Below are 20,957 nucleotides of genomic sequence, written 5' to 3'. Positions count from 1 at the left end.
TTTCCCAATTCAAAGACAGACTATATTTTTTCGACCATACAACGTCTTGCAAGCTAAGATGATCATTGTTTAGTCGTTTACTGCCCGAAAAAAAAAGGAGAATTTCTCAGTGGCAGAATGTTCGTGGAAATGGATAGTTATTAGAGTGGTTACTTTTTTAAAAAAGAATTACTTTATGGTAATAAAATTTGAGAATTAGATACATATAATTAAAATAGGGCCCCAATACATTAGTTCGCCCATAAGCCTCCAAAATCTCAGAAACGGCCCTGCCCGTCGCCTTCTCCTCCATTTTCGCTCAAGAATTAAAGAAGAACGAAACCCTAATTTATTATGCACCACACTGAAGTAGGATAAAACCTTAATTTTGTGCTGCGCCCGATTAAAGCCGTACTCTAAATTCTCCATTGAAGCAGCTTATGAGCGTTCTGTTCTCCATTGAAGTAGGCGCAGCATCCAAGTCGTCAAATTGAAGCTTTAATTCTACAGACTCAATTCGACAATTAAGGGTACTTTTTGGCTTTTTTCTGGAATTTGGTTGTTTGGAATTCCTTCAATTCGACAGATCTTTAGGATTTTTTTTTCCCTAGATTCAATTATTTTAGTTTATTGTTCTGATTTTTTTTCATTGATATGGTTTTGAAATTCAAATATGTTGATAGTTGGAGTTGATTCTATGATATTCTGCTTGATTTAGTGCTGTTGATGGTAAATTAGTTTTGGATATGAAAGATTTGGTTCGGTTGACTTTCATTGATTGTGATTTGAGTTGCTAGGTCGATTGTAGTTTATACTATGCATGTATTTTAATTCTCAATTTTATGCGCAATAACGTAGTTTATACTATGTATTTTAATGCTCAACTATCAGATGTTTGTTATTTGTTTGAAATCAATTCTTTGCAGCCCATTTGAAGCATTTATTGTTTTTAATATATCTTTGTGTGTCGCTTTGCTAAATTATACATGGATGCTCTATGTCAAGAGGTTGAAGGTTTCTTTCTTGTAGTCTTTTCCTGTGAAATTTCTCATTTTCTGAAATTGAACAAGCTGAGAGCTTTTCTTCTATTCTCAAGGTACTTTTTTCTATTACCCTTTTATACTTCTATCTATCTTGATTGTTTCAATTTGAAATTCTTGTATTTTTAGTGAAATTCTGGTTTGACTTGATGTTGTGTACTTGTGTGAGAGTATGAATATTGCTTGTTAATTTTTAGCATTTACTTATGTTTTGTTGAATGGAGAAATAGGTTTAGTTGAATCAAGTGTCTGGTTCACATTTGGGACATAATTTGGGGGTGGGGCAGTGATTGTGAGTTATTCATTCTAGTTTTCCCTGGAGGTACAACAATTATCATTTTATTAAAATCACAAAGTTCAAATCTTTGCCATTTTATATTTCTTATAATGCCATTTGAGCCAACTCATTTGTTATATCTTGTAAACTACTTAGGCCGGTACTTCTGATATAGTTACCCACCTCTATCGAGTGGATTTTGTTGAATGAAAAGTTATTTTTTGATTCTTCCTCTAGAAAGAACCAAAGGTTTGTATAAACTTATTACCTAGTATATGAACTTTACTTTCTAGAAATAAGGTGAGATGAAGTGCCAATTATTTTATTTTTAGCTCTAAACTTGACACATTAGCCATTACCTAGTATATGAACTTTACTTTCTTTATAGTTTCAATTTGAAACCTAATGACACTAATGGGTTAGACCTGATGAAGGACAATACAATTGAGGAGGCTTTGAGGTAACCTGATTTTGGTGGGTCTACTGCATTTCATATATTTTTGCTGCTGCATTTCTCCTGTTTTAATTCAAGTGTGTTGCCTATGATGAGATAAATTTTACTCCCTCCGTTTCTTTTAACTCGCAACAATTGCCATATTTGGACGGTACACATTACTTGCAACAAAGAAAATTCTTTCTTTTTATGGTATGTTTTTAATGGTGAAATGACTATTTTACCCTTAGTTATTTTTGAAACTTTTTTTAATTATCCCTAAACACTACTTATCTAACTTATAATCTAATTCACTTAACCTAATCTAATCTAACCATTCCCACCAAAAATTACCCACCCCTTTTTGATTTCATTAGAAATCATTCAACTCCTCAACTACCAGAATTGAATGAAGATCAATCAATTTTCCTCGTTGCTGGTACCCAATTCTCCTTATTCTGGAGAATTCTCTAGATGAACATTATAAACCCTAGATCTACTCCATTTCCCTCCTTTCTCTCTCATCTTCGTCCTCTGTTCTCTCTCTTCAATCTCTTCAATGTCTTGAGTGAAACCCTAGTTCTCTCTGATTTATTTTATGTGAAAATGAGTTCCAAAAAAGCAAAGAAAGAGTCCCTAATTCGTCCTAAAAAGGGTGAGGAATCCACTATGTACATCGCTCGTAGGGGATTTGGTGTTATGAAACCAGTTCGTCGCTGTTCTTCGTTTTCTCGGTACTCAGGAGGCAAAATTGGGGCAAAATTGTTCACTTCCAGCGACGAGGAGGAAGTTCTGAAAGTAGATCCGGTGCAGACTGTCCCTGTTCTGGCGGTGGTGGTTGCTGAACTACCTCCTCCTGCTGTTGAAGTTGTCGCTGCTGAGAAAACCTCGAAGGAAAGCTCAAAAAATGCTGCGTCGGACAAGTTGGAGACGCCTGGGAAGGTTTCAGGCGACGGCGCGTCTCCTCGGGGACAGAAGAGGCCTAGATCTGTCTCTATCCCTGCGACATGGTGTATTTGAGGGACAAGTACCCTCATGACTTCCCCCTGCAGCGTAACTATTACTAAACCCTAATTTTATGATTTTTGCCTAAATATGTGTCCCTTTGACTGATTTTTAGTTGTGATTTTCATTCTGTGTTTGATATTGTTGGATAAAACTGTTGATTGTTGGTTTTTTGTGTAAAAAATAAACATTTGTGGGTGTTTTGTCTTGTAATTATGTTGGCTATGGTTGTTGGTTGTACTTCTTGACTTGAATTTGTTGATTTGGTATTGCGAGTGTTGGTGATTGTGGTTATAATTTGGGGGTGTTGCCTCCTGTGCTTTTGCTGGTTGAAATTGTTGGTTTGGGTTAGGGAAATCTGTTGTTGTTATATATGTGGGCACTTGACTTCAATTCATTGCCTGCCTGTTGTTTGGTTATATTGTGAGCATGAATTTTGGTTGTGCTGCTTATGGTTCCTGTGATTTTAAGATGGGATTGCTTTGGTTTTTTGTTACAAGCTCTGAGTTGCTTGGCTTATGTGGTTTTATTTTCAGCATGGTATATGAATGGGCTGTTGTGGGTTGGTTATTGTTGATATGAGTCTATAGTCATGCAACTTGGAGGTGTTTTGATGTATGGGTGATGAGCATAACAGTTGTGATTTAACCTTTAGAATACTCTAGTTTGATGTGTGTTGATGTTGCCTATGAGTCCCCACTGTTTGAGTGAGTCCCTTTCATTGGTTATTTATGATGATGCATTGAGTCCCTCTACCCACCTTGCATCATAGTTGTAGGGATTTCCAAATGATGAAGGGACTCTTATGACTTGAGCCCATTATTTAAGGGAGCTCCAACATCATAGAGGATGTTGTTGAGGTGCTTGTTAATGGTAGCTAATATGGTTAAACCAATCCCATCTAATGGAAAAAAGAGACAATAACCATGCCATACTTTAAAAACACTATGTACTTGTTAATGTTATGATTTCATTTGCCCAAAAAATGGTAGATTGTACATAATTCCATTTCAATAATAACTACCTACTAAGACTGCCTACCTACTCTATTTAACAAAAGACATCTAACCATTACAAAACAAACAAAAACTTAGTTTTCATGTTAATGGTTATGTGTGACAGTCTTTGGTCTTCTGACTTGGTTGATGTTGACTTCTTCATTTACAAAAATTACTTGTTGTCTTCTTAATTTACAAAAAGTTGCATGTTCTTACTTGCTTATGTGAACCTTAATCTGCATCTACTTCCATTTCTTCACTTTCTGGTTGAGGTTCTGGGACAAAAAGGGTGTTGAGATACTGCACTCTGTCTGCAATTAGAGTCCTGTCTACCTTCAAAATGTCCTCCAAAGTCCCTTGCCTGTCTTGACTTGCTTTTCCCATGTGTGGTGGATTGAAGTTGTTCCCACCTTGTTTTTCCAACACCTCAAGCCTGTAGTGTGATCCAAGTGTACCTGTTTAGTGTAGGATCAAACACCTCAAATGCCTCTTCCACTTTCTCAATTAGCTCATCAATATTTGTTGGGAATGACTGGTATTGTATGGACTGAATCACAAACCTAGGTCCAACACATTAAGGTCTGGTGATTGGGCAGGTTGGAAAACAAATTGAATGTTAAACCCATTAGCTTATGTTGCTGCCAAAAACTCTCTTCATCTGTTGGTACTTGATGTGGCCTAGCATTATCCCATTGTATGATTATATTCTTTGATAATTGTGCTGGCCATTGTGCATGAATTGTTGGAATAATTTTGTCTAAAATCATGTGCCTGATAGCTTCTCTGTTCACATTCTGAATTGCTTTAGTCTCCATTGTGCCTGCTCCTCTGTTTTTGCTTTTCTTTTTTGCCCTCTCATGTTTCACAAAAGGGAACAAACCATACTTTCCTAAGTGTATTAGAGTCCCACCTGCAGCATAAAGTGGTTTGCCCACCATCCCCATGAACATTGCCTTTATCTTAAACCTTTTAGAATGTTGTGTTCTGTATGGGACCTCTTCATTTTGTGTGAGATAGAATGTCCTTGTCTCTTGGGTTCAGGTAGAACCACTTCTCATCAATGTGTATGTGATGTTGCATATTCATAATTGTAGGGTCCCCCTCACTTCGAATTGGATGAATGTGTTGCAGTACCCACTTTAGCTTTGCAAATTTGTGATTATCTGATAATGCCGGGTGATTAGTTGCCCCTTTTCTTCAACCTGTGTATCACACCATAGCTTCTGTTTGTGGTTCTCTTGTAAAGTGGCACAGACATAAGCCACTCATCAGAGTATTCAAAAGGCTTGCGACCAGTTTTCCCTGACTTCTTGGTTCTGACATCCACTGCTTCTCCCAGCTGCATGTGTTTTTTGATTTCTTTTAGCCACATGCATGTAGTAGATCTGTGTACATGATGTTTCTTTGCCAATGAGGTCAACATTCCTCTTGGCAGTGTGTCACCTACCATATTAAGAAGAATATTATCAACAATCTGCCTTTTCTCTTGAATGTTTAAATCTCTGCTTTGCCCTCACAAATATTTGTTGCTGTTTTTCTTGCTCTGTATCTGTTTCTGATTCTGATGATGAAATGTCTTCATTTTGTTGCTGTTGAGTTGGCTCTTGAGTTTCTAACCCTGAAGAACTGGAATTCTCTTCCATCACCATGTCCTGCACCATGAGTCCCTTATTTTATTTTATTTTATTTTTTTTTCAGATTTGATGGTAGGTGATGAAGTGGAGGTGACTTGCCTTTTTTTGGGAGCTTTCAGTTACTAACACAATAATTAGGAATTAGGACTAATTAAAGTTTATGGTTTTTGTAATTTTGAAACAATTTCGGCCCCCCCCCCCCCCCCGCCCTAAACCCTTCTGTGTTTGAATGTTGATGTATGAAGGTGGTGAATGAAACAGGTACTCCTTTTTATAAGGAACTTTTGTTTGGAAAATTGGGGTTTTTGCTGCCTTGTGAAATGTATTTGAATAGTTTTTAAAATTTCATGAAATTTTGGGGGGAAAATGAAAATTTGGAGGCTAAAAAAATTGCCTTCAAAAAACTGCCAGCCACTTACGAGAATAAGAGAGGGAAAAAAGAGGGGAAAAAAAAAAACAAGGGCACATGGCCTCCACTAATAAAGGGACAATCTTTTTTTCCCTCCCAATTTAACTCTCCTAATCACATGCCCTTTACTTTAATCTACCCCCTTAAAATCTTTTGCTTAGGAGTCCGTTCTTCCCATGTTTGTTGCGAGTAAAAAGAAACGGAGGGAGTATTTGATGAGGCTTGAGTTTGATTTAGTGATTTATTTATTTATTTTTTTCTCTAAATCATGTTGTCTAGATGGAGTTGTCGTGCCGAACTTATATTGTCAAGACTATATGGAAGTTCAAGGAACCCGCATTATATTGCATAACAGCTGGTAATTAAGTACCATGGTATATTCCTATGGAGCTTTCATACACAACATTTTACCTCATTATTGTTAATTTGTTCATCAAGATTATCATGGCAATCTTACTGATTATTATAATATTCCCTAAAGCAATTGCTAGAGTTCAATTGTGTGATGCTGCATGTAATATTCTTGTGGAGCTTTCATACAAAGTACAATGATCCATTTTTTTAGTGTAGCACATATAAAAAAAGGTCTAAATTCTGATGGTTTTCACATACCCTAAATTCTGTATGATACTTTTAGGAGAAGGCTAGTCATTTGAATTCTTTTGCATTATATAAATATATACTTTAGTTGGATTTGCTGCTAGTCGTCAGTCAGAGGGTAGTCAACCCTCTGGTTGAGAAACAACAAGTTTAGTATCTTATTTTGATATTGGCCTTGTATGATATTTATGCATTCTCTAATAGCAAAAATTTATATAATTCTTGTTAAAGAAATTTCTTGTTACATACTTTTATTAAGTGAACTGTAGTTAGAGTTGGGTCAAGGCTTTATTGATGTCGCTTATTTGATGTTTAATTGACTAATTGTTAGGCAATTACCCTGATCTTGTATTAAAGTTTAGGCGTGGAGTAGCCGGTGTAACTGTAATTGTATTTATATAATCTTTCTAATATGATTCCGCTGCAAAATCTCAAGGTGTCTCATTGTTATTGAGCTCAACTACTTTCCTGTTCCAACAATTTCTTGGGACTGATATATTCTTTGATCTATACTTGTTTATGTAGAACTTTTTCATTCAAGTAGCTTTGACTAGCAGATCTCGGGGGAACCAAAGAAAACCGGGGGGAAATCATGAAAACAACAGACTGATATGTACTTAAGACCTTTTATGCTGAATGTTTACTTGAAACGGTTCATTCAAGTTGCTGCTCTTTGCGGCTGCTCATAAATGTTATGGCTGTGATTCTAATGCAGGTACTATGTTTCTGATCTAATTGAATATGTCGAATGTGCTATTGTTTTCTTAATGTGTGCTCTTTGTAGGATCTTTAAAACGTAGCCATCCTTGATTTTAATTGTTTGCTTTACAAATTGCAAGTGGTGGATTATAGAATGTGTTAGTTATAGGTGATGCTCTTTCTCGTTTCGTTGATTGGCTGAACCTGCATATTTTTTGGTGGAGTATCTAGGTTTTGTAGAAGCCTATTAGCAGCCTTGTAATTAATATATACTTCATAATTAATTTGTAATTAATGTATACTTTATAATTAACATAAATTTTATAAAATTGTATTTAATATAGTTTGTATGTCATTTTGGAAAAATTGCAATATTTTTTTATTCAAAGAAATAACTATTTGCAACTGGCATAGTCCTTATGGTCTAATACTATTAGCCGCTTGACTAATACTACGCCAGTTGCAAAAAGATACTATTAGTAGCTGGTCTAGTACTATGCCAGTTGCGAATAGATACTATTAGTAGCTGAGCCCTCTTATGTGTAGGGAAAAAGGAAGCTCAAAGAGCTATGAAGATAGTCCACAAAGGCATTTGTGGAACTCATGTTAACGGCAAAATGCTAGTCCAAAAGATAATGCGAGAAGGATATTATTGGACTACCATGAATAGGGATTGTCATCAATATGTAAAAAGATCCCCTAAGTGCCAAATTTACGCTAATTTACAACATGTTCCTCCGTCTCTACTCTACACCCACAATTCACCATGGCCATTCTCTACATGGGGAATTGATATTATTGGTAAAATCACCCCTCCTGGGATAGGAGGTCACGAATACATCTTAGTAGCGATTGATTACTTCACAAAGTGGGTTGAAGCATAGTCATATGCTTAACTCACTGCAAAACATGTATCACTCTTTATCGAAAGGAATATTATTTGTCGATATGGAGTCCCACATGAGATGATAAATGACAATGGAATTCACTTTCAAGCAGAATGTGAAAAATTGTTACAAAAATATGGTATTCAACATCATCACTCTTCCCCTTATAGACTTCAAGTAAAGTTGAGGCGGCTAATAAAAATTTAAAGACTATTATCGAGAAAATGACAGAAAATTACAAGGATTGGCCTGACAAACTCCATTTCGCACTTTGGGGTTATCGCACGTCAATTCGTACATCAACAGGAAATATGGCATTAATGTGTCCAGTTTATATAGTGTTTTACCCCCGTCCCTTGGTCATAATTAGTGGTGTTTTTGGCTCTTTAGAGCCACTTTTATTACTAATTGGTGTTTTATAGTGTTTTTGTAGTTTTGCTTGAGTTTGTAGGAAATTGCACATTTGGAGCATTTTCCGGGTTTTTCATGAAGCAACTACGAGCATTAGAAGGACACGACCATCTTTGTTGCCCAGGACCGGTTAGAGCCGGTGATTAAGGGCTCAGTATGTGATATCGGGGCATTTGGACCAAGTATTCAAGACCCGAAGAGGAAATCCGGATTGGGTCGAAGAATCAAGCCCAATCGAAGTCCAAGCCTCGAGGAAGAGACCGGGCCCGATCGGGCAAGCTTGCGCCTGATCGGGCGGGCGCGTAGAAGAGAACATCAGCAAGAAGGCGCGCCCGATCAGGTGAGCATTAGCTCGATCGGGCGCGGCTGCCTAGGAAGATCGTGAAGAAAAAGGCAGGCCCGATTGGGCGGCCCTTCGCTCGATCGGGCGGCCCTTCGCCCAATCGGGCGCGTGTTTTTGGGGTTGAGGTTTTAGTTTTAATTAGGATTTGTTTTTGGGATGTTTAAGTACGATTTTTGTACGTAATTTTGATTACCTTCTCTTTTAGATTTTCTCTCTCTACTTAGAATGTTTTCTCTCTCTTAAATTCTCTCAACTTTGTTCTTAATTCCATTCCTTAATCCAGATTTCTTTTGGTAATAATTTCTTCTCTTTTAATTTCAGTTATTTTCTTTAATTCTTTCATCATGTCTTATTTTATTGTTTTGATTAGTTTAGATTTAATTATGTTTGAGTAGTTTTATTTCTAGGGTTTATGGGGATCTAATAAATAATATGAAGGGGTAATTTGTGATTGTTGATTATCAATGCTTGATTAATTTCCTATTGATTTATTTAATGCTATATATGCAATTAGGTTTGGCCAGATTTAATTTTATGAGTTTAGCAATATTGATTCGAGATTCGAGAGATGAGAATTGATGTTTAGGCTTAGTTTCAATAGGCGAACTAATTTATAAATGGTTAAGTCGAGATTCAAGAGATGAGATTTAATACCGATAAATTAACTCTGTGATTGTAATACGTAGCGAAAGCCCTTTATAATCTGATTAATTGATGCATTGATGATTGCTTATTATGATTAACCCTGGAATATTGTTTATTAGTGAACCTATGCCCTAGGCTTTTCCTTCATTGATTTACATCTTATTTTACTCCCTTCCTACTCTTACCTGTAGTAGTTTAATTAGCCTTTTACAACAAATTTGGTTATTTGATAATTTAGATTGCTTCTAATTAATTAGGAATAAATTGACCTGTTTCCCTGTGGTTCGACCCTTCTTCCCTATCTACATAGTTAGTGGATTTAGGTTTTATTTTTGATTAGGTGAATACGACTTGAGCCTGTCAAAATTTGGCGCCGTTGCCGGGGAAACAGTTTTATTTTTATTTCTAATTTTTTTTTTAGTCTAGATTATCCCCTCTTGTCTCAGAGAACGTTAGTTCTTTGAGGCAATTTTCATATTTGTCTTTTAGTTCCTTATTTATGCCCAGGTGTTCCAGATCAGGTTACATCCCATTCGATCCTGAGATCGAGCGCTCGTTTCATAGGCAAAGGAATCTTTATAGAAAAATCCTGGCGGGGTCTAAGGAAGACAATAATCGAAGAGACCCTCCATCTGATTCTAGTGACACAGAAATTCCTTCAGATACAGAATCAGAGATGACGGCTCAAAAGAAGCTCTGTGACTACTCGCAGCCGAAGCTCACAGATATCCCGCACCTTACTCCCACTCCCGCCCTAGATGGAGTACAATTTGAAATCAAGCCCTAATTTATCACTATGATAGAGAGGAAGAAATTTAGTGGAGCTAAGGGTGAAGATCCTAATCTTCACATTGCAGATTTCTGCCAATATTGTAACACCATTAGACAAGCCGTGATCACGCAGGACCAAATCAGGGAGATTCTTTTTCCCTTTTCATTATGTGGCAAAGCTAAATTTTGGTTTAATGGTTTGAATAGAACTGCACTTGGTATACTGTCTGGGAAACTCTTGCCTTGAATTTCTATAATAAATATTACCCTACAGAGAGAACAGCTGTACTAAGGAGTGCTATTCAGAACTTCGCTCAAGAGGCCGATGAAACTTTACATGAGGCTTGGGAGAGGTTCAAGGATCTATAGAGAGAGTGCCCCCATCACAATGGCAATTGATCTAAGCTTTCTACAATGGACTTGGAAATTCATCTAGATCAGTTCTAGATTCTGCAGCTAGTGGGAGATTCATAAATTTAAATGTGGACGATGCCGGACAGGTTATCGAAGATATGTCAATACACAATTCCCAATACAAGAAACCGAGAGGGTTTGCAAATAATGGAAAACATAATGTCGATTCCCTATCCTTTTTGCAAGCTCAATTAACATCTATTTGTCAAAAATTAGATAATCTTACTGCTACTCCTAACTCTGTAGCTAATGTTTCTGTTGTTGCTAACAATGAAGCTTTTTGTGAAAATTGTGGAATTGTAGGGCATTGGGAGCAAGATTGTAGGAGTTCCATGGAACAAGTTAATGCCTTCCAAACCTATAGGCAAAATAACCCATATTCCAACTCTTATAATCCTGGTTACCGGAACCATCTATATCTTTCGTACCGGAGTACCAATGTGGAAAACCCTCCACCTCCACAACAACCACAACAACAACCTCCACCACAGCAGAAATATTACCATCCTAATTCTGGCAAGAAAAACCAAGCACAACCCTTATCATCTTCTGACCCTGCTATGACAGACATTAGAGCAATGCTTACTAACATTCAAAAGCATATGGAGAGTAGGGATGCGCAAATTGATTCTATTTTAGCCCATTATAAAATCATGGATAATCAAATTACACAACTTTCATCTACCCTACAAACCCGTCAGTAGGGAGCTCTACCATCACAACCAATACATCCCACAGATCATGCCAATGCAATCACTCTAAGGAGTGGTTCACATTATGATGGACCTCCATGCCAAAGGAAGATGGACCAGTTCCTAATCAAGATTCCTCTATACCAAACGCTAATCCTGCTAACCCTGCAGGGCTACAAACAGATACTAACCCTTCTAATGTTTCTTTACTGGGTAAATCTCAGGATAAGGGAGGAGATGTGCAGAACCTAGTTATCAAACTACCGTTCCCTAATAGACAATTGAAGAGTAAGTTTGATAAACAATTCGGCAAGTTCTTGGAGGTTGTGAAAAACTTGCAGGTAACAGTTTCTTTCACTGATTTAATCACTCAGGTTTATGCGTATGTTAAATTTATGAAAGACATTTTTACTAGGAAAAGGGCCTTCAATGAGGTAGAAACTGTAGCTTTTACAGAGGAATGTAGTGCCTTATTGCAAAATAAATCCCCTCCTAAATTAAAGGATCCTGGTAGTTTTTCTATCCCTTGTCATATAGGGAATGTTTTTATTGATAAAGCTTTGTGTGATTTGGGGGCCAATGTTAGTGTTATGCCATCGTCTGTCTGTGCCAAACTTAATATGGGTGATTTAAAAGTTATTAATATAACTTTGCAAATGACAAATCGTTCTGTAAAATACCCCCTAGGTATTTTAGAGGATGTCCATGTCAGAGTTGGTAAATTTTTTATCCCTGTTGATTTTGTAGTTTTAGACATGGCTGAGGATACACAAATACCCATTATATTAGGTACGCCTTTCCTCCATACTGCAGGAGCCATTATTGATGTAAAAAATGGTAAATTAACCCTTTATGTTAGTGATGATAATGTTACTTTTAATTTAGTGAAAGTTTTGAGAGGGCCTATGCTAGAGGAAAATTGTTGTTTTATTGATGTAATTGATATAATGGACGATATTTGTGATGATAGCTTGCCACAGGTTCTTGCAAGGGATCCCCTAGAGGAAATTCTTTGTGCGAATTTATCTGCAGATAATGCAAGCATCTAAGGTAATGAAGTACAGGATATTGAAAGAGCTCTTTCCCTAAAAGAGTTAGACCCCAAAGAGATAATGAAGGTAGTAAATTTAGTTCAGGAATCGAAACCTGTAGAGGTCAAGAAACCTGAACTAAAACCTTTCCCTTCTCACTTAAAATATATTTTTCTAGATGAACATGAACTATACCCCGTGATCATCAGTACTGCACTTAATGGCCTACAAACTTCCCAAATTCTAGGGGTTCTTCAAACCCATAAGATAGCAAATGGTTACAATATTGATGATCTTAAGGGTATTAGCCCTGATTTTAATATGCACATGATACATCTAGAGGATAACTATAAGCCCTGCATTCATCCCAGAGAAGATTGAATCATAACATGCAGGAAGTAGTCAAGAAAGAGGTTATGAAATTACTCGATGCAGGTATTATCGATCCTATTTTTTACTCCAAGTGGGCAAGTCCTGTAAAGGTAGTGCCTAAATAAGGTGGGATGACTGTGATTACTAATGAGAAAAATGAATCAATCCCCACTAGAACTATTACAGGGTGACGTATGTGTATTGATTATCGTGGACTAAATATCGCCACTAAAAAGGACCACTTCCCCCTCCCCTTTATAGATCAAATGCTTGAGAGGTTAGCTAACCATAAGTTCTTTTGCTATTTGGATGGGTATTCGGGATTTTTCCAAATTCCAATTCACCCTGAAGATCAGGAAAAAACAACCTTTACATGCCCTTATGGTACTTTTGCATATCGTAGGATGCTCTTTGGTTTATGTAATGCCCCCGCTACCTTTCAACGTTGTATGATGAGCATTTTTTTTTATTTCATAGAGTCTATTATGGAAGTCTTTATGGATGATTTTAGCGTGTACGGTTCTTCATTTGATTCATGTCTAATAAATCTCGCTAAAATTTTAAAACGATGTGAAGAATGCAATTTGGTACTAAATTGGGAAAAATATCACTTTATGGTGACAGAGGGAGTAGTTCTAGGTCACATTGTATTTGACAAGGGCATACAAGTAGATAAAGCTAAGATTTCAGTGATTGAGCAATTACCTCCCCTAGTTAATGTTAAGGGAGTTAGAAGTTTCTTGGGTCATGCGGGGTTTTATCGTCGCTTTATCATAGACTTTTCTAAAATTGCTAAACCACTGACTCGACTTTTACTCAAGGATGCCCCTTTTATTTTTACTGACGAGTGTGTTGAGGCTTTTAACAGGATTAAGCAGGCTTTGATATCAGCACCCATCATATGTGCTCCCGATTGGAATCTACCTTTCGAGATTATGTGTGATGCAAGTGACTTTGCACTAGGAGCCGTGCTCGGACAGAGAAAGAACAAGGTTTTGCATGCTATTTATTATGCAAGCAAAACTTTGGATGAAGCCTAAGTCAACTATGCCACTACGGAGAAGGAGTTTCTTGCTGTCATATATGCTTTAGAAAAATTTAGATCATATCTTGTTGGTTCTAAAGTCATTATTTTTACTGACCATGCAGCTTTGAAGTACTTGATAGCTAAGGCGGAATGAAAGCCTAGGCTACTCCGTAAAGTTCTTTTGCTCCAAGATTTCAATATTGAGATAAAAGATAAAAAGGGAGCAGAGAACGTAGTGGTAGACTACTTGTCACGTATCAGGTATGATGAGGGTAAGGATTCTCTTCCTATAGATGATTCTTTACCTGATGACAACTTATATGCAGTTGTAGAGCAACACCCATGATATGCTGACTTTGCTAATTATTTAGCGGGTGGTACTCTACCTCCTAACTTGTCCTACCAACAGAAAAAGAAATTCCTTTATGATGTTAAACATTATTTTTAGGATAATCCTTTTTTGTTTCGTGAGTGTGCAGATGGATTATTTCGCAAGTGTGTTCCCGAATGGGAAGTTCACGGTGTGCTTACTAGTTGCCACACCTCACCATATGGAGGACATCATGGCCCCACCAAAACGGTGACCAAGATTAATGAGTCAGGTTTCTATTGGCCTACTATGTTTAAGGAGGCTAACATTTTTGTGCAGGCTTGTGACTCTTGCCAGAGGACTGGCAACATCTCGCGGCAGCATGAGATGCCTCAAACTGAAATTTCGGAAGTTGAAATTTTTGAAGTTTGGGGTGTTGATTACATGGGACCGTTCCCTTCTTCAACGGGAACCGCTATATACTTGTCGCCGTTGATTATGTATCCAAGTGGGTTGAGGCCATTGCTACTCCTACTAATGATGCCAAGGTGGTCCACAGACTTTTCAAGAAGACTATTTTTCCAAGATTCAGAGTGCCTAGAGCTATAATTAGTGACAGAGGATCTCACTTTCATGAGCGGAAGTTAGACACCCTCCTCAAAAAGTACGGTGTCTAACATAGGACTGGTTTAGCCTACCATCCCCAAACTAGTGGCCAAGTTGAAGTTTCCAATCGTGAGATCAAGGCCATTCTAGAATAGGTGGTGGCAAAATCAAGGAAAGATTGGAGCGATAAGTTGGATGACACCCTTTGGGCATACAGAACCGCGTTTAAGATCCCAATAGGTACTACTCCATATAGACTCGTGTACGGTAAAGCATGTCATCTTCCGGTAGAATTAGAATACAAGACATATTGGGCTATTAAGGAGCTCAATTTGGATGCCAAATTGGCAGGAGAAAAGAGGTTACTTCAACTTAACCAACTCGATGAGTTTAGGTTGACGACCTATGATAGTGCTTGTGTCTACAAGGAGAAGACAAAGAGATGGCACGACAAGATGATCCTTCCGAGAGAATTCAAAGAAGGTGATAAAGTGTTGTTGTTCAACTCTAGAGTTAAAATTTTCCCAGGAAAGTTGAAGTCAAGGTGGTCGGGTCCTTTTACTGTCAAAAGGGTTAACAAATTTGGTTATGTGGAGGTATTCGATGAACATGGTAATGAGTTCAAGGTTAATGGCCAAAGACTCAAGCTATATCATGAGGGGGCTACGATTGGTGCAGTTGAACTACTTCACCTAAGCGGTTCCGGTTCATTTTGAGCTTCAATGTGGTAAGAGGGTCGTGCGGGACCTAGATAAACCAGCGCTTTGCGGGAGGCAACCCGTATTTCTTGCTTTCTAGACTAGTTTTTCCTTTATTTTATTTTTATTTTTTTAAGAGAAGTGAGGAGAGTGCAATTTTAACTTTCATAAGTGTTTTTGTACCGGTATTAGATCATAAAATAAGGAGTTTTAAAGAGAAAAAGTTCAAACAAAGAAAACATCCGATTTGGGTATGGGCCCGATCGGGCGAGGCTCGCCCGATCGGGCGCGCACCTAGGGGTCAGAAATCGAGCAAAAAGAGCCCGATCGGGCAAGGATTCCCGATCGGGCGTGCAAGTTGGATTTTATCAGAGCTTTAATTCGCCCGATCGGGCGCGCAAGGAAGGAAGAAAATCAAGGGAAATTTCGCCCGATCGGGCGGAATTTTGGAGAAATCGAGTGACATAAAAAGACATGTCGGGCGAGCAAAATAGCGAACTCATCTCCGCCCGATCGGGCGCGCACTACATATGTCAGCAGAACACTTCTTCGCCCGATCGGGCGCGCCTATTTTTTGGCCGGGCTTATATTTCTTTCTCTTTTTTTTTTCTTTCTTATTTCTTCTTCTTCATTCACACTTTCTCTCTCTAAAACCTCCACTTTCAAGCCTTCAAACTCACTTTCCTTTCAAGATCTCCTCAAATTCATCCATCAAAACTCAAAAATTTTCACATATTCTTCATCCTTACACCTTCCTCTACATTCTCCACTAAATTTCTACCTTTTTCTCTCAAGATTTCTCAAAACCCTTAGAGAGAGAAAGCTTCAATTCCTAACTTTTTAACTTAAAATGGCTTCAAAGAGATTGAGGCAACAAAGAGGTGAAGGTTCGAGGCAACAGAGGTGAAGGTTCGAGGCAACAACAACAACCTATGGTTGACCCAGAGCTTCAAATACTGGGATGGGAGGAAGTTGTCATAACCTCAATCGAACAACGAGCTAGGATGCTCAACCTCATCCAGAGGCAGGTAATCTCTACTCGATTTGTACATCATCCTACTTTGTCTAGGCTAGAAATTGATAAATTGGTAGAGAAATTGTATAAAGGTATAGAAATGAGTGGATTTTTCCAAATGCATTATGATACCTATGATTATTTGACATTAGAATTTGTTTCTAGCTTCAATGTTATTAAAACTAATGCTTTAATCACTCATGTCCAATTTAGATTGCTAAACAATGATGTGCAATTAACTTTAAAAGAATTTGGTAAATTGTTTGAGCTTAAATCGAATAAACTTATTGAACCCTCCCAAGACCACATTGTCATGATCTATAAAAGACTCACCGAGGAGGGTTTACTTAACCTCCAACATGCCAAAGGAATGTGGATTCAACATCCCGTCCCAAAGTTTTGGCAAAGGTTTGCCGGCCTCACAATCTTTGGGAGGCATGAACCGACAAACGTTAGGAGAGATGAACTTGAATTGTTGGCTTCCTATATGATTCCTAATGCTGAAAAACTGAACATACCACATAGGATAGCCCAACATTTTCAAAGGGCGGCCAATGCGGCTGAGGGGGGTAGGTCTAGGGCGTCTATCTACTTTGGGGGGTTGGTGACCCATATAGCAGTGAAACACCTAGGATGGAACCCGACCGAGCATAGGAAAGTGGAGGGTTCGACCCTTATTGACCTAACATACTTAGGGGGCCTTAACTGGGTAGAACCTATGGGAGGTGAGACTTGGTGGATAGTCCAACGGGAGTCGGGTAGAAGAGACCAAGCTTTTACACTACCCAACCCCGCCTTGACCAAATTTGAGAAGAGCAAACCATCCTACACTTTCGAGTTAAACGGTCAAGGCGAGGTTCAAGAACCTCACCCTTCACCACAACCCCACCATTCACCCCACTACCAACCACCAACCTAACCCTACACATATGGCATACCCACCTCTTCCGTCGATTATAATATTGACCCTCATGCCCTTTATGACTTTTCGGCTTTTAGGAGCCAACTAGACTGTATAGAGAGAGGGAAAGGGAGAGTGGAGGGCATGGTGCAAAACCTAGACTCTAGGTTAGGCACTCTAGATAGGAAGGTAGGCCATATTGAGAAGAACCTCGGGAGGGGTTTATACCCTATGTACGACGACTATGCATGCCGAGGGGCTATTCCCCCCGAGGCATTAGTTCTCGATTGGTTCCAATACCCCCAAGGAGGGTATTTGACCCCCGGAGCCTTTGGTACTTATGTGGACTACTCTTCAATCCATGGTTATGGGGGCGATGCTCCTTTTGGGGGATGGGGGTGTAGACACCCATTTGTGTCTCCCCAAAACCAAACCCAGTGATGAGTGCCTTTCACGTCGAATCATAATCGAATGAAACGAAGTGTGGAAAGGTCTAGTGTTGCGGAAAGTTTTATTTCTTTTCTCTTCTCCCTGTTTTTGAAAACTTTATTTTAAGAAATCAGCCAATTCAGTTTGGTTGGTCCATGATATGGGTCAAATAGTGGTGTAGTTGGATAGGGCTTGCAAAGACCTTTCCAACGATATATTATAAGCCCAATTCCGATGAATATTGAGGAAGTTATGGCCAATTTACTAAACTGGGCCTGGTTTGAGCTTTAAGTACGGCCCAATGATCTAGGGGAGGGCCTAATATAATTTATCATTCCTAATGTAATTAGGAATGGTTTTAGTCTTCTAGAACATTCTAGAAGATCTTATCATTCCTAATTCAATTAGGACTCTTCAGAGTTTTAATCAAGATCAAATAGCATTTTCGATGGAATTATATTATTTTATCTTCCAGTACAGGAAATTTATCAGATTTTCGAAAACGCGTGGAAAATCAGTTTGGCGTCCAACCCCAGGCCTTGACGCCTGGAACCAGGATTGGCGCCAGGCGCTAGCCATTGGTCCTGGCGCCAAGGTGTTTTTGCGATCATCAGACTCTGTTTTGTTAAATTATCTTTTTTGGATGATTTTCTCTATAAATATCGTATCAAAAACTCCGTTTTGATTCACCAATTATCAATATTCATTCATCAACTCTTTTCATTCACAAATTATTCATCAATTAGCATTCATCTACAATCAACTCATTCATCAACATCATTCATTCTTTGGTATTCTGTTTTAAACCTTGCTTTTTAACACAAAATTCCGCATTCACAAGATCTTGAAACACCTTGCCATATTCGAAGTTGCCTTCGTCCTAGACGTGAAAGGTTTAATTTCTGAGGGTTTGGTCCCAAATCTCTCTTTCAATTATTTAATTTAATTGCTTTGATTATTATTTTCCTTGAAGTTACTAACGTGTGTATTTTGTTATTAGAAAGAGGTACGAGGCATCCAAGTAAGTACCTTATTGGTTTAATTGATTTTATGATGTAGACATCATGTTTAGATTGTTATTATGATTCCTAGTATCATGTCTAGGGTATTTTTAATATTAAATATGATTGTTATGATGCCTTTTATTCTCTTCCTAATATTAATTCATGTTAGTATCATGTTAGGGCTAAAGCTTTGATTTTTATTGCTTAGTGACATGCTAGGGTTTGTTATTAATCTTGTTAGTATCATGCCTAGGATCTTGCTATGCTTTAACATGATTATTATGATTGATATTATTGTTATTATGATATTGATTATTTATTATGTTGCTTGATATGCATATTATTTATATTTATTGCTTGATCACCTTTTATTGCATGTTAAAGGGAATTGGTATCTGCAATCACGCTTAATAAGATAATTAATAATCTTGTTAGGGTTAATCGTGATTATAATTCAAGTGATCGCCAATAATAGTTTATTTGTGCATTAAATTCAACCAACATAGATTAAACAGGTTTAAGGTTAATCATATTGATTGTATGTTAGTCAGAAAGCGCACATGAATACGAGCAGAATAAAGTAGAGGCCTATTATTAGGGCAGGTTCAATCTCTTTTAGGTTGGATTTGTACCATCATCCCCGAACCCTTATTTGGTTCATGACCTTATGGAGTTGACGATCTCTTGGATCGTTAAGGGGTGTAACCTTCACCTCGTGATGGTTTACAAGTTCCTAAAAAAACTTGTTGGCGACTCTTTTGCTCTATCTTCTTCCCTTTTGGACGCCACCGTACTTTAGTGTATGATCACAGTGGGGTTCAAGCTAGTGGGATTTTAAAGGCTTGAAATTATTCCCTACAGTTTTTGGCGACTCTACTGGGGAGGATTTCTATTTTAATTCCTGAATTTGTTTCGGCAATGATTTAGAATGAGTGGATGAGACTCGAAAAGTTCTAAGTATTTCATGTGTGTAATTCTGATTAACATTGTGTCATATGCATAAAAAGGTTCTCATTGGAAAGACCATCCGTAATGAGTAAAAAACATAGGATTTTACACGTAGGAAATTTGAGAAATGTCTTTCACAACTAGGACTGAAATAACACCGCGCGAAACGGGATGATTTTATTGAGCACAGAAAGCTGCTGAGGCATGTGGGAAGTAGCGTCAGGGGCCAGAGCTTGGCGCCAAACTTTTAGCCGTAGCGCCAGACGCCAGTATTGGCGCCAGGCGCTACAGTTATAAGTTGGCGCCAGTCTCTGTTTGCTGGCGCCAATTTCCCCCAATACCGAGCCAGAAATATGCATTCTAATTTCGACCGGTTTTTCGTATTGTTTGCTCGATCCTACTTCCTGATTGAATTTTTTCTCACTTTTCTGAAACCCATATGTGTTCTACATATGGACATAACCCTCTGGGAATTCATGCTCTATCTACCCGATTGAACGCTCTTGGCAACAAAGGGTACATCTGAGAGGTTGAATTCACCAAACCATGGAAGTGAGTTTTTTCTAAAAACTCGCGGTGTTCTATCCACACGCGTTAACCCTTCACGGTTAGGCTTCTACGCGGTGCATCTGGACAATTAACCATGGACCCTATTTGACTAAACCATATCCCGAACTTTAGAGAACTAGAGCCATGGTTAGGTTGCGAACTCATGGCATCATATTGTGCCTACCTGACTAATTGTGCATTATTTGTTGTGCATATATATTCTATGTTTCTCTTAACCGTTTGTTGATTTGTGTTGAGATTAAAATTAATGACTTAAAGAACTTTGCCTAATTAATTAATTAATTAATTAATTAATTAGAGTCAATAAAGTTTTTTCTTCTTTTAATCGGAATTGACCTAGTACGACTTTAGGCATACCCCATTTGACTAATAATACCGAAAACAGTCCCAGACCGAGGCTCCAATATTAGTGCCAAAATCTGAGCTGTAGCGCTACTGTATGGTGTGTAGCGCCAGACATTTACTACAAAGTCTGGCGCCAATCACCATATTGTGACGCCAGTTCTGTCGCTTGGCCGACAGTTCGGATTATTTGTCGAGTCATCACCTAATGTCTAATTAATCAGTTTTCTGTTCAATTCGGCTAATTTTGCTGACTATGATGCTTAATTAAAATGTTCGAGTCTAGGCACTAAGTCCCATGGTCTTACACAAGAGTCCAAACATGTCACTTACACTCAATACACACACCAATACACATGTCTTGACCATGATTAAGGGAGTCTTGTGTGCGCGCTTTTTTTCGTCATTTTTTTAGGGGGGTAAGTCGGATATTAATCCTCCAATAAACAATAATACTTAAGTTCCCT

At 38.1% G+C, this 20,957-nt stretch overlaps 1 long non-coding RNA gene and 1 other non-coding gene across 5 annotated transcripts; one reads left to right on the top strand and one right to left on the bottom strand.

Annotated features, from left to right (window-relative positions):
• Positions 1-248: 248 nt before the first annotated feature.
• LOC145597886 (uncharacterized) lies at positions 249-7,324 on the top strand. 4 transcript variants are annotated; one of them, XR_014103438.1, is made up of 3 exons: positions 249-509; positions 5,431-6,149; positions 6,901-7,324. It is a non-coding gene; the product is annotated as an uncharacterized LOC145597886 (long non-coding RNA). The 4 variants fall into 4 exon arrangements; XR_014103439.1 differs by having other exon boundaries at positions 249-1,075; XR_014103437.1 differs by having other exon boundaries at positions 249-2,782; positions 5,431-6,133.
• A 3,092-nt stretch (positions 7,325-10,416) lies between these two features.
• LOC145608593 (small nucleolar RNA R71) lies at positions 10,417-10,523 on the bottom strand. Its single transcript, XR_014105845.1, has one exon. It is a non-coding gene; the product is annotated as a small nucleolar RNA R71 (small nucleolar RNA).
• Between the last annotated feature and the right edge of the window lie 10,434 nt (positions 10,524-20,957).

This window comes from Chenopodium album, chromosome 2 (assembly GCF_948465745.1).
Source record: "Chenopodium album chromosome 2, dcCheAlbu1.1, whole genome shotgun sequence".
Taxonomy (NCBI): Eukaryota; Viridiplantae; Streptophyta; class Magnoliopsida; order Caryophyllales; family Amaranthaceae; genus Chenopodium; species Chenopodium album.
The sequence above is the reverse complement of the archived record's forward strand: the minus strand, read 5'-3'. Positions and strand labels throughout refer to the sequence as shown.